At 38.5% G+C, this 13621-nt stretch overlaps 1 protein-coding gene across 6 annotated transcripts in view; it reads right to left on the bottom strand.

Annotated features, from left to right (window-relative positions):
• LOC6035260 (probable G-protein coupled receptor 158) overlaps positions 1–13248 on the bottom strand; it is a 93494-nt gene extending 80246 nt beyond the window's left edge. For 5 of the 6 annotated variants that reach the window (XM_038253987.1, XM_038253989.1, XM_038253990.1 and 2 more), the window contains exons 1-2: positions 13017–13248; positions 12213–12472 (exon numbers count right to left, since the gene is read on the bottom strand). The gene's annotated coding sequence lies outside the window, so the exon portion shown is untranslated. Of the gene's footprint in view, positions 1–12212; positions 12473–12697; positions 12978–13016 lie in introns of those variants that run through there. The other variant, XM_038253988.1, reaches the window with a different exon arrangement.
• Between the last annotated feature and the right edge of the window lie 373 nt (positions 13249–13621).

Genomic DNA, 13621 nt, shown 5'->3' with positions numbered 1-13621 from the left:
CCAGTGTAGTCCGTATCTATACCTACAACTTTGCCGAAGACACCAAATCGATCAAAAAATTCCTTCAAAAGATACAGATTTTTGAATTTTCATACATCATTTTTGTATGTACAGCTGCGAAATTTGTATGGAAAATTATATGGACAAACTAATGATGCAAAATGGCTCCTTTGGGCATACCGAAGGCACCAAAAAAGTTTCAGTCGGATTAAAAAATACAAAAATTAAAATTGAAGAAATAAGACCGATTTCGTAGAGAATTGCTCTATTATGAGATTAGTTTATAATATATTGCTTGATTAGATGAGATTAGATTAGAGTAGATTAGATTAGAAAAATATAGATTCGATTTTAGATTTAGATTTGGTTAGTAGATTCGATTCGTGAGGGTTTATTTCGATTAGACTCGATTTGATTCATAAACGCAATTTGTGCGTACATCAAACAGTCATAGAAGCCCCAAAAAGTCTGTGTCTTATTTTCATCTCTCCAAGATGAATCTGTCCTATTCATCCTAATCCTGGTGGATTGCTAGCAGTGCGGCATAATTGAAATTACATTCCATTTCCACACCATCAAGAGCTCTACCCTTCGCCATTAGCTTTGATTATATGCCGGCTTGGGACGAGCATTTTCCTTGTCTGTCTCTTATTTTTTTCCTTTGCTGTTTTGTAAATTTTCCTGGAGCTGAGAAAAAAAACGCCTTTTTGCCTCAATCCTAGGCTTCGTAAAATGATTAAGTACATTCGACGCGTGAAATTTGCTGGAAATAACCAATTTCAGCTTTGCATTGCAAATTTGAAATAAATACTTGGCCGCACTTCCCGGGAACATTTGTGTGTTCCACTGAATTTAATCGTCCAATCTGCTAGCAACGTCAATATGAGTAATGGAGACGCATGGTGCCGTACCTTTACCTTGAATGTTGTTGTTTATTTTATTAACGTGACTTTAGTTACCCTGCCTGTGTGGATCAATCGGACCGCGCACTGGACTCACAATCCAGAGGTCGCTGGTTCGAATCCCGAGGCAGACGCAAAAAATTCTAAGTGTAAAATATAGGTATTCGGTGCCCTCTCCCTGTGCCATACCTTCACACTTAGGAGACCCGGGAGGCGGAGTCTTGTCGCAAAAAGAACGATACACACCTGTGGATCCGTTGACGAAACCGCAAGGTTTAAGAGGGCCACATTATAAGGTGTTACGTCGATTCCGTTTTTTTTTAGTTACCTTGAATGAGCTGGATCATTTGGAATATTGTTTGATTTAAAATCGATTAAGAATTTAGACTTTTAAAACTAACTTTTTCTCATTTTGTCGTGGATTTTTGTGCTCAGCAAAAAATTCAGAAAATTCTTGACATGTGGCCAGAATCACCTCTTCATACAGTTCACGTTAATCCGTATTAATTCCACAAATTCAACCACGCTTCGTAATCACCTGACCAAATTGAATCGGTACACTCACGCCCATATATTAAAATGACCCCCGCACGTACACTATACGGCCAAACGGCAGGAAATTGTGTATGGATGAAAATTACGTGCAAAATTCGCTTAATGACTTTTATCGGAATTTCGACAGCAGCCGTCGTCGTGTTCGAGGAAAAAAAGCGAAAAATATAACCTCATGTAGCTCGGCACGCAAGCAGCACATCCCGGTGTTGTCCCGGACCTCGTGCAAATGACATTTTTTAAATCGTTTTTCGGTGATCATCCGTTTTCGCGCTGGCTGGATTTCCACCTGCTTGGGAAAGGATCCTGCTCATATTCAGCGATATTGGAAATTCTCTTTTAACGGACGCAAATGTTTATTGATGATACGAGCCGAATCCGTTCGTGATTGGGAAAGTTCGTGGAATTTAAAAAAGGATTTAAGGGGTTTCGATGAAGCCATTTAATGTAAGATTTTTTAAAATCATGGTTCTATTTTTAAACGCGTTTTTTGCTTTATCTGGCATGTGCATTTCTTTCAAACAAAATAAAACAACTCTTCGAAACGACATAGCCAAAAATTTAAACCATTTTGGGCATGGATTTAGTGATCTTAATCTCGATTAAGGTTAGTTGCATTTCTGTTAGATTGTATAAGTTCCAAGCCATCAAAGTAAAAACAAATCGACGTCGTCATGCTATCTTGTCGCACCCGCCATTTTGACGTTCCGAGAAAAAGACGTTTTAATGTTTGACCTTGAATAAAAAAAAACTAGAGCACGCAATGTATACAATAATAAACACGTTTTGATTGGCTGACAATTCTATGCATTGTCCCAAGTTTGGTTGAAGTTGGTTGCCGGAGTCCCGAGTTATGATTATAAATGTTTACGGTAGTCTAACTTCTACGTGCGTCAAACGCGTTCTGACATGAAATCCCTTTAGCCAGTTGTCGCACTAACATCAATTTTCAGGGATTGACAAGATAGAACGACGAGGTTGAAACTTTTTTCATATGTAAAGTGCTGTGCAGCTAAAAAAGTAGTAATCCAGCTGCGTGTAAAAGGCCTGGGTGTAAAATTAATATTGCATTATTTTATGCAATTATATGTGATTTTACACCTTGAAATATGTAGCCCATCAGTATGGAAAACCTACTTGACCGAAATGTCGAGCTCATAAATGCGTTTATCCTTGCAGCTTTTCATCGGTCTGATGGCCGAGAGGGCTAAGGCGTCAGTCCTTATTGTTGGTGCTGGGTTTGAATCCCGTCGGTTGCAACATTTTTTGTGTTTGTAAAAAATGTACATGCAGTGTGTAATATTAAGTGTTTATTTTGCACATCACATGCTTTTGCATGCGCTTTTACCATCGGATTTTTTGCTGTGTGTGCAAGTTAGCACGACAGCGATGAAATATGTATTTTACTGATCAGATTATGACAAAAAAGAAACAAGCAAGTTTCATATTTCCAAATAAGAAGTAATGGTTTTGTTTGAGAATGCCCGATAACATTTCATTTTACAGCTAGATAAAATTTTTAATTAAATTTTCGCATTTTTGTAGGAATCTTACCATGGATTTTTTATACTTAAACTGAAAAATACATGGCAACGTTTAAACTCTTTGTCTTCTTCTAATTACATCCTCGTTCACACATTCGAGCATAAACTGGACTAAGTGATATTAATTGCTCGTCGAGAGAATTCAACGAAATTTTCACATCGTTTCAAGCAATTAAGGTGTGTCAGCACCATTTTCCAGAAATTGAAGTCATTATGTGCACACGTACCCGGAACCCGGACTGACCAACTGGCAAAGCTGGAAGCTTTCCCCGTGGGGAACCTGAGCTACACAGGGCATGATTTACGTTTCCAAATGTTTCGAGGGGCAGGTTCAGGTTCAGCACGATAGCTTGCAGCACAGAGAGTGCCACATCGGAGCCAATTTCTTCGCCGGAGGTGTTGCTTTTGCAGTGCAGAAAACTCCTCCCGGTGAAAATGTTCTCCTCTCCTGTGTAGGTGGAAACTATCTGGAAAGTGTAGTTTACATGCAAGCCAGGTTGGTTCGTAGGTGGAAAGTTTGCTGCTGACTTGCACTGCAAACGTTGCTATCGGGCTTTATGTTTTTTTTTTTGACAATGAATGGCCAATTTATTTTTGGGGCTGTTGCGTAACAAAGCTTGAACAGGTCGTGCTAGAATTGGATGAATTGTTGAATTTTATTTTACCACATGTTCATCAACTAGAAATTCAAAAAAAAAAAAAAAACAATTCGAAAGTTTTTATTTTTCCAAAATTCAATAAAAGCACAATCACAGTCAACAACAGATAGATAAATTGGGTCCCTCGTCAAATTCCCCGGCAATATTAATTTCACGAAACAAAAAGCAATTACGCAACCCCCACCCTGTCTGCCAGCTGAACCGTAACGCATTGGCGGAAAAGTTAGAAACAATAAACCATGAATTATTCAACCGCCTACCGGAGGAAAACATCCAGCTGCTGCTGGACCGGTTTTCCCAGGAAAAACGCGCCGCAAACCACATCTTTAAAACAACTTCTCGCGAACAACAGGCAGGCAGGCAGGCAAAAGGTCAGTTCGGTGGAAAGTTTTCCGTGCTTTATCCTCCACACTCCACAGCCGATGACCACTTACAAGGAGAGCAACGAAACAGGAAAAAAAAATAAAAGTACGATGAATAAAGAAAACAATTTGCCACTTCCGGAAATCGTACACCGGATATCCTTGATGCGGTTTGGAGCTTTGAGGGTGGTGATAGAAGGGAGGAGGTGATGGTAACCCCAGGAAAGTGGAACAAAACTTAGTGACTTTATGGTTGCACTGAAGAGTCAATGAATTATAAAAATATCACAAAAGTTAAAGCGGCCAAAAAATAAATTACGGCTTCACGTTTTAACAAATCGACTTTTCCTTTGTTTTTTAAATTTGCTCATGCATTCGCCAAGTGAAAAGAAGCCAATTTTAATCATTGGATTTTTCCAAACAAGCCTTCTTACAATTTTCCGGTCTGATCATTACAGTTTAAACCACAACTGCAAAAGGCCACCCTCGCCCAATCGTGTCAACCTCCAACGCCATGCTCCCCGGGGCCAAGTCAGACCCAAGAACAATACGAGGCAAATAAGCATCCTCGGCCGGCTCTACTTCCCCTCCAAACGAAGATCTCTTTGTTGTTGACGACAAGAGTTAAGGTGCCCGAAGGAGATGAGGGAGGACGTTCTCGAAATAAGAAGGCAGCTAAAGCGGGACGGAAAAGTCGAATCCTCACAAATTTTCTTTTGGTTAATTTATACCAAATGGCGAACGTGGCCGGGTGGTGGGTTAGGCGAAAAATGAACCGAAGATGGCGGAAAATGACCCTGGAGGTGGGATTCCGTAGATGACGTAGATTTTTGATTTGTTTATTTCAACGTAGTCCAAATAAATGTTTGATAACTTGTGCAGAGAAAGCTGAATTTCTGTTGATAAAAACTCAATGATTTACGGCCCACCCCCGGAATTACGTGGGCACGTAACAAGAATCCTGAGGGGCAGGATCATCGTTCTGTGCCATTTTTCCGGCCTTTTCTAAGCCCACCCCAAGAAACAACTTGTGGTGGTACCCGCGTCAACAGTTGGAGCAGAACCGTTTTTCTCTCCCTTGAAGTGTGTGCGTGTTTTTGTGTGATTTTGTGTGGGCAGCCGGATAATGGAGAGTGCAGCAGGGCGGATGGATTTTCCATAAGGTTGCTGTTGCCAACTTTTGATTTAGTAGCTTAGGGGTGGAAAAAAGGTATTGTTGCTACGAGACAGGTAAGATAATCGTTTTGAATTTAGGGGCACTTCAACTTGAGAGGATTCAAGTGATTGGTTTTATCTTTAGCGTGTAAAACATTGGATTTACCTAAAAAATAGTTTTATTGGAATTAGAAATGTTATTTTAAAATGATGATTTAAAATGAAAGCATTTTTTTTTGCACTAATCAAAAAACAACTTACAAACCCCATTGCTGCTCCCCGTCACATCGAGTGACGCCATCGCGATTGTGATAACCTTACACCCACCCTGGTAAGAAAAACCCCGATCAAGCCCTAATCCTGCACGCTCATCGGAGTGCCATTGCCGCACATAAGGTCAATCAATCAAATCGCGTATTGATGAATAGTGACATGCCATATATCGGTTCGGTAGCGAGTGGCAGCTGGCCCTTCGTAATGGCCCCCCATTCCACCCCGATAGATACTAGCGTGTATGGGGTAAAATTGAGAACATCGAAAATGTTGAAAATGTTAGCCTTTTTTGAGTTTGATAAGGTCTTTCAAAGCTTCAAAAAGGGAAAAAATGTTTTAATAAACTTCAAAACTTTAATGGAAACAGAAGTCTAATCAACTAAAATCAACCTAAAATACAAATTGCTCTAAATCAAGTAAAATATAAAAAAAACTTATATAGTCCAGACTCGATTCGATTACCCGAAGCCTTCGAAAGTTTCGATTATCCGAAGGAACTTCATATTTGAGAATAACATATGTTTTTAATTTTAGGTGAAAATCAACAAATTTATAACGTTTAGTGTGAGTTGGGGTGGACAACAGCACTTTTTTTTGTAACCAACTAATGTTTGCTTGCTCACTATAAAGAGCCGAATTTTTTTAACGAATCTTGCGGTCATTTACAATTTTCTGGAAGGACGTCTATTTGAAGCGAGGTGTAATTTATCAATTGCTCTATTCTCTCAGATTCCAGTCTTCCGTTTTTTTTTAAATTTCTGGCTGAAACTTTTTGGTTGCGTATGCCCTAGGATGCCATTCTGCATCATCAGTCTGTCCATATAATTTTCCACACAAATTTGAAAGATGTCCATACAAAATTCTAAAATCTGTTTTTTTACGAAATTTTCAATCTTTGATGAGGACTACACCGAAAAAAATATTAGGGGAATCAATTTGTTTAATCTCAAATCTTGGATCAAGATAACTTTTTCGTTGAAAAAATACACCCACAGTAGGAAGCCGAGAGTTCATCCCTTTGAGTGGCTTATATTGGCAAATTACCATCTCATAGTCATCGAACTTTGGTTGTCTATACGTCAATGTCGAAGGCCTTGGGTTCGAGTCTCCATATCGGCGCTTTTTTTTGTTGATGAACTGTTTTGAAAATGAACCCATGAGAATAACGCTCTCGTTAATCTCGGGATTTATCCTCTGTGTCCGTTCACAGTACCTTTATACTACCAGATCGTGTTCTTTATTCTCTCGGATGGCGCTGCCCAACTGTGGGTGTAGGGTTTTTCACAGATTATTCTTACAAAATGTCAAAACAAAATGTTTTGATTTCATTTTTAAGTGTATAACAAAATTTGCTTTCAAAAAAGTTTTGCGAAATTTTGATAGCACTGTTTGCAAGTTATGGCCAATTAAGGTAACTTTTTTTTAAAGTCGCTGTATTTGCTTCTTTTTTAAGTTTCCGGAGATTTTTTGATCATAAAAAAAAATCTTGTGACGCTCATCAAGAGAGACAAAATTGGAAGGGAACCTTTGTTTTCTTATAATATTTGGAAAGTTTAAAATAAGGCTTAGGGTTCGTTTTAAGACTCATTTTATCAAAATGCTATTTTTCCTAGATCAGTGGTGTTCCAACCAATGACTTGCACCTATTAGAGAGTATGATTTAACTTTTGGTTATTTTTGTTGAGAGCTTTTAAAAAATCTTGTTCAGGTGGGGCAAGTGTACCATATGGATTTTTAGTATGGAAAAAATTACGAATTGCTGCAACAACATATTTTATTGGGAAATAAATACATGAAAGTACTTAAAAACTGATAAACAATTGTTAAAAAAAAATTGTCCATACAAAACATAGTGATATTATGAAAATTTACTATTTATCATCTTAATAATATTTTTTTCGTGAAAACGATAAATTTTTTAGTAAAACATTATTATTTAGTTTAAAAATGGAAGGAACCTTTCAAATACATTCAGGGAGCGGCCGTGGCTGACTGGTTACGGTGTTCGCTTTGTAAGCGAATGGTTCTGGGTTCGATTCCCATCTGCTCCCAACGAAAAGGTTAATTACACAGAATTTGAAATGATGAATATGAACGAAAAATCAAAGTCGCTCGAGGCGGGGTTCGATCATCCGTCCTTTGGGTTGGTAAGCAAAACTGCTAACCACTAGGCCATGACGACTTGGTAAGCTTGGTCTGGAATTAGGACTACTGTTACAGAGAGCGAGTTGTGGCGCTATAACCACGGCAAATAGTGTCCAGGGCATTCGTGGAAATACAATGTCCCATCCCAGAGGGTCCCGGAGTACCAAATCTTCTTAGCATGGTGCTCCCAACGAATACAACCAAATCTCGGAGCGTATAGGGACGTGGCCTTACATCGTGCTGCCACCTGGTTTTTTTAAGTGCAAGAGTGGAAAAGTGCTGAGTCATCGTCTAAAAATAGACGGCGTCCTATCTCGCCCAGCAAAATGAAGTCGATAAAGTAGTCGGTTTAGATGAGAAAAAGTGGAAAACGTGGTCTAAAAATAGCGACGCCATCCCCCTATCGTGGTGTGTCCCCACGCTTCTTCCTCCCCTGTCGATTCAGAATTGTGTTGTTGTTCGAACACTCAGTGCTCAAACTCAACCCAATTACGAGTCATCTCTGCGATACGGCTTTACGCAGTAGGCCTGGCCGCTTTAACGCTTGTGATGCAATGGTGCACTTAGTGCACTGCACTACAAATGTTAATAAATGACAAGAAGAGTGCTAGGCGTCATCTAACCTAAGGCACTCTCCAGGATCCCTTCGAAAGATTGGCTGCGCTAGGGTCTGATTAGATTAGATTAGATTAGATTAGGAAGGAACCTTTCAAATACATTCTAATCTGATGTATCTAAGTGATAACAGTTCCATTGTTAGCAAATTAACATGTTTTTTCATGCATTGTTCCTCTTGCCCCAACGCGTTGTTCGTCTTGCCCCACTAGTTGAGTAGAACGTACGGAAAATCAAAATTTTTAAAATCAATTTTTTACATAAAAAACTGGATTTTTTTAAAACTTGCTCTGACAAAGTCTTAGTCAAGACCTAGAATAAGATGATTATAATAAAATCCGACAGATTTTTTAAATTTTTAATGGGTTATAACGAGCATTTCCTTAGCTTGTTACACTTGCCCCACTTTCCCCTAGGGTAACTTTTTTTTTAAAAAGTCGCTGTATGTCCTTCTTCATAAGTTTCCGCAGATTTTTTGTTCATAAAAAAAATCTTGTGACGCTCATCAAGAGAGAAAAAAATTGGAAGGGACAATGCAGGGATAATTTGCCTAATTTGATAAAGATAATTTATGATAAAAATTATTTGAATAAAAGACCAGTTAGCAGTTTTATTGATCAGTTCGTCTGTGTGCTTCTAGCAGATGTGGTGAATGAAGCTGATGTTGGTAATCTCAAATACTAAACACTTTAAAAATTCGATATCTTTGGAACGAAACAAATTCATTTCTGTCGATAAGTGATTCTTATGTAAAATTGGCCGGTGAGGTCAAATAAAAAAATAAGTTGAGTTGTTCTGAGATACGGCAATTTAAAGTTTTCAATTGCGCAATACAGGTAGAAAAAATGAATAAATCAAAATTTTGATCTCGGAAATAGATTTCCTTCATAATTAAGTCTATGACAGACCTTCTATGATTTAAGGTTCCTGAGCTATCGCCGTTTGAAACTAGGAGGCTTGCTCCAAAATGGCCAAATAGTCAATTTTTTGGGGAGGTACAAAAATAGAAGGAGTGCACTATGGGGTTTCAGGCGGCCATAAATCGAAAAACCGACATACTCTAATTATTTTTTTGGTATTTTTTTTCGAAAATAAACATTCTAACTAAGAAAAATCCGGAGTTTGAAAGTTGTAGGTTCAATATTCACTGAATTGCAGACCTTCAAAGGCGAAAATGGTAAGAAAAAACATGTTTTTTGACAAAAAAATGATTATTTTTCATAGTTGTACTGTGTAGCTGTTTATGTATTTTTTCCTGCATCATTATAAATATTCAGAAAGGTAATTGATTCAACTTTTCAATAACATTTTACAAAACACACTTTTATAGGCTAAAAAAATAATAAAAATCAAAAAGATGGATTTTTATTCAAAATTTAGTTTTTTCAACTTTGTTAATGGAGTACTTTTTTGTGTGCATTTGTGCGATCTGAAAATTTTGCAGCTTAAAATTTGAACCATGTCCTAACTTGTCTCCAAATTTCAAAGTGCACTTATGTGCACTTTTGAGTTATGCCATTTTGAACATTTTGATTCATGCAAGAAAATTAATGATTTCGCGTATACGCTTGGTTAAAATCACATTATTTACCTGCGGAGGCAGAAATGACGTACCTGCTATGTATGTTTTGAAATTGATTTGATATTCATGACTTTGTTGGTACTTAGGTACGTTTAATAAAATTAGAAATTCCTATTCTAAGTATTTTACAGAAACGATTCGTCGAATATTCATATCAGTTCGTTGTTGTGTTCTTTTGAAAGTATGGATAATAATACCGTAGTGTCCCTGTACGATATAACGAAGCACTATTCTGAAAACGTGAGAACTGCTTTCGAGTATATTTGTAAAAATTACAACATTGCAGAACCATCACATGATCAACTCAGGAAAAACCCACAGAGGAAAAACTACGCATGCTGTTCTGTAGCTTCAAAACGAGGTATACAAAAGCCCATAGAAGAAGTTCATATTTTAAGTAATCTAAAGACAATCGGTTACATAGTGATTTTGATTTAGAAGAATTTATCGTGGAAAACGTGAATTTTGCAAGTGGATCAACCAAAAACGTGGACGAGAATCCATACAATGTTCCATAAAATAAACCGTCTAAAATTCTAAAACACCGCAAAAATCAAATTTTAATTGGAGGGGGATGGGGGGGGGGGTCTTCAAAGAGAGGTGGATTTAAACTCAAGAAAAAGAGGAGGGAGATTGAACGTAAATCAGAAACTTTAACATAGCATAAACCGCCATTCCGTGCATCAAATAGACAGAGCAAGAATATTAAAATTCACCACTTTAATGCATGTGGCCTCAAATATATGAAAAAATCGAAAATTAAACTTTTTTTTTGGAAAAATATCAAAATTCATTTGTTTTCATTATACTAAGTACAAACAACACAAAAAAGTCACAAAAAAGCAAAAAAATATTTTTGGCCGCTCGCTTATATGGAAATACCCCATAGTGGAGTGGTCCGATTTGGATGAAATTCGGGATTCTTGAATGTTTTGATAGTATCAACAGCCCTGCCAAATTTGAGCAGGATCGGAGAGGGTAATTTTCAAATGCTATTCCGCTTCAGATGGAATGACCCAGATGTAACAAAATCGAAGTTGACTTTATAGCTGTTGGCCACCATTGCTAGCACCAACCACTAGTGTCTTCCTTTTATCTACAAGGACTTCGCCGCCCTGGGCTCCTAAGTGTATGAAAGTATGGCACGGAGCGACGGCGCCGAATTCGCGGGATTCGAACCGGTGACCTCTGGATTGTGAGTCCAGTGCGCGGTCCGATTGATCCACACGGACGGGACAGATGTAACATCAAGAAGCTATTAGACTATGGCAAACAAACACACTTTTTGACAGTTTGGCAGTTTGTCTGCAGAAACGTCAGCTTGCATACATTTGGCTTTGTTTGCGAGTTTGTCCAAAACAAGCTTACGAGTTTGGCAAACTGTCAAACACAAAAAAGTGCGAGTTTGTTTGTTTGTTTGTTTGCCATAGTCTAATAGCTTCTTAACACATTGAAAAATTACCACTATTTGTTGATCAACAATGTTTGTAAACAAAACGTAATAACATCTTTTAAGTCGTACTAACAATTGAATTCCCAAAAAATCTTCAACTGATTGATTTTCCTCACTAGTTCGGGAGCGATTTTCTTTTACGTTTTTTTTTTGCGATTATTCCATTAATGATAGTGTCCATGTTTGCGTATTTCTGAAAAAAAAAATCGAAGAGCTACATTTTGCTATTTAAATTTTGTTGATATGGCCTTTTAAAGCTTGGTTGCTCAATTTGATATCTTGAAATTTTGAATCAAAATTACTCCTTATTTACTGAAGAAATCATAACATATCCTTAACCTTACCAATTTTGCATTTTGGTGAAGCATTATAAGTCTTACAAAAATCAGGCTAAATTAACTATTTGATTTAAATGAATTAAAAAAAAATGGTATGTTCTTTAAAAAAAAAACTCTGCAAATGTGAGGATACAAAAAATTGCCTTAAATTAATGAATACTAAAATTAACAAACGTTAGCACCATATTTTAAAATGATAAATTGAAATAATTGCTTATTACATTTCTCATTTATATTCAATTTAATCTCGCAGCTGACAATTGCATCCAAACCGGCTATCTTATCCCCCCATCTTGGCCCTTCCATCACAAAAATGAGAAGGAAAAAAATCCCGCAGCCAAGAAGGAAGAACTGCTCTGACGGAAATAACTGGCGGCCCAACCCGTCATGATGATATCAATGTCGAGGACCGACCGGGGAATGCTCGACCCGTTGAGTGCTATGAAAATCAATAAAAACATAATTAGGCGTAGCGTGGCCTTTGGCCTGAAGACTGATGCCTTTTTTGCCGTTGGATCCCTGATGGAAATTGATCCAAATGGGGTTGCTTGGAAGTATGGGTTTGCTGAGGGTGCGGAGCACTATCCATTAACCGGGGGGAAAATGATATCTTTCTTGGTACTATATCTCACCTGATTATGAGGAAGTTATCCAGAAGCTAACAGCTCATCCCAAGTGAGACAATCCGTGGCACTTAATCATCCGAAGAACATCCACTTTGTGGCTTCATCAACATCCACACTAACTTCACTTTTCGGTTTTGCGTTTCACAAAAAGGGGCAAAATTTCCACCCGATTGATTTCGGAGATTCTTCACTCTTCACTCAATCCTGACGTCGAAGACGATGGGAAATTTACTCACACACGAGATCTCCGAACATTTCTGCTGCTTCTGTTGGGTGTGGAAAAAATATGAAAAATTACACCTTACTCTTTTTTTCCGCGGTGCAACCAAATCACCACCAGCTGGTCGCAATTTTCGGTGTGCTGGATGCAGCAATAACTTTTGTGAGGCAATAACTCTGGGCGGCGATGATGCACCTGGTGGCAATTTCGCTCACAGGAAGCAATCACCGGATTGCTTCACACTTGGTTAGAGAAATACACAAATACACACGGCTCAACCCAACCACCACCCACTCAGTGTCAGCAGCCAGGAAAAACAAATCACCGGAAAATTAGCACACGCGAAGCAGCACACAATCTGGAGGGAAAACATCAACAACGTTCCCCACCTTTCCCACGATTTAAGCAAAAGAGCAGCAAAAATAGCAAAGCAACAATGAACCATGCACCAGCTTAAGCTAGCCAGACAGTCTCAGGGAAATTGCTAACGTGACTGTGACAGTGTGTGTGCGCGTTGGGAAAACTGTTTCACAGCTGCTGCCACTGGGATTTTCCTTAAAAGAAACTTCTTCCCCCTTTTCACTTCTTACTCTTCCGATCTTGGAGCTTGCCGCTGGTGGCCACTCACTCACAGTGTCTGCTTGTCACCCCTCCCACCAGACACACAATACACAACCCCCACCACTTCTTCTTTAAATTTTCCTTCTTCTTCCCGTAATTTCCTCCCGGGATGGAAGCAAACACCTTTCTCAGCTTCTCTGCTGCGTGGAACCGACTTGTCCCGCAGGGAAACGCACCTCGACTGAGAGTGGAAATTTTCGGTCTGCAGAATTTTCCTCCCGTTTTTCCAAACGAAACTGTGTGTGTGTGCTGGTATTGTCTCTTGGAGAAGACGACGGCGTGAGAGTGTAGTAGTTGTCTGCTGGAATCAGTGTTGTGTAAGTGTGTGAGGGATGGAGTTGGGGATGTGATTGCCACCCATTGGTTTCATTCTCTTACTGGTTGTGTGGAGATGACAGGGGTGAAGTAATGGAAGGAATGTTTGGAAACATAAATTCAATTAGTTCTAAAATTCAATCAAAATTATTAAGAATCCACCGTTCACATCACCAAACGCAAACATAAATAGTACAAACAAACTTTAAGATAAAGCAAAACTTGATACGATATAGAGCACATTGCAACTGCAACTGAG

The sequence above is a fragment of the Culex quinquefasciatus genome, chromosome 2 (assembly GCF_015732765.1).
Source record: "Culex quinquefasciatus strain JHB chromosome 2, VPISU_Cqui_1.0_pri_paternal, whole genome shotgun sequence".
NCBI classification, from domain to species: Eukaryota; Metazoa; Arthropoda; class Insecta; order Diptera; family Culicidae; genus Culex; species Culex quinquefasciatus.
This window is presented reverse-complemented; position numbering and strand designations above follow the sequence as displayed.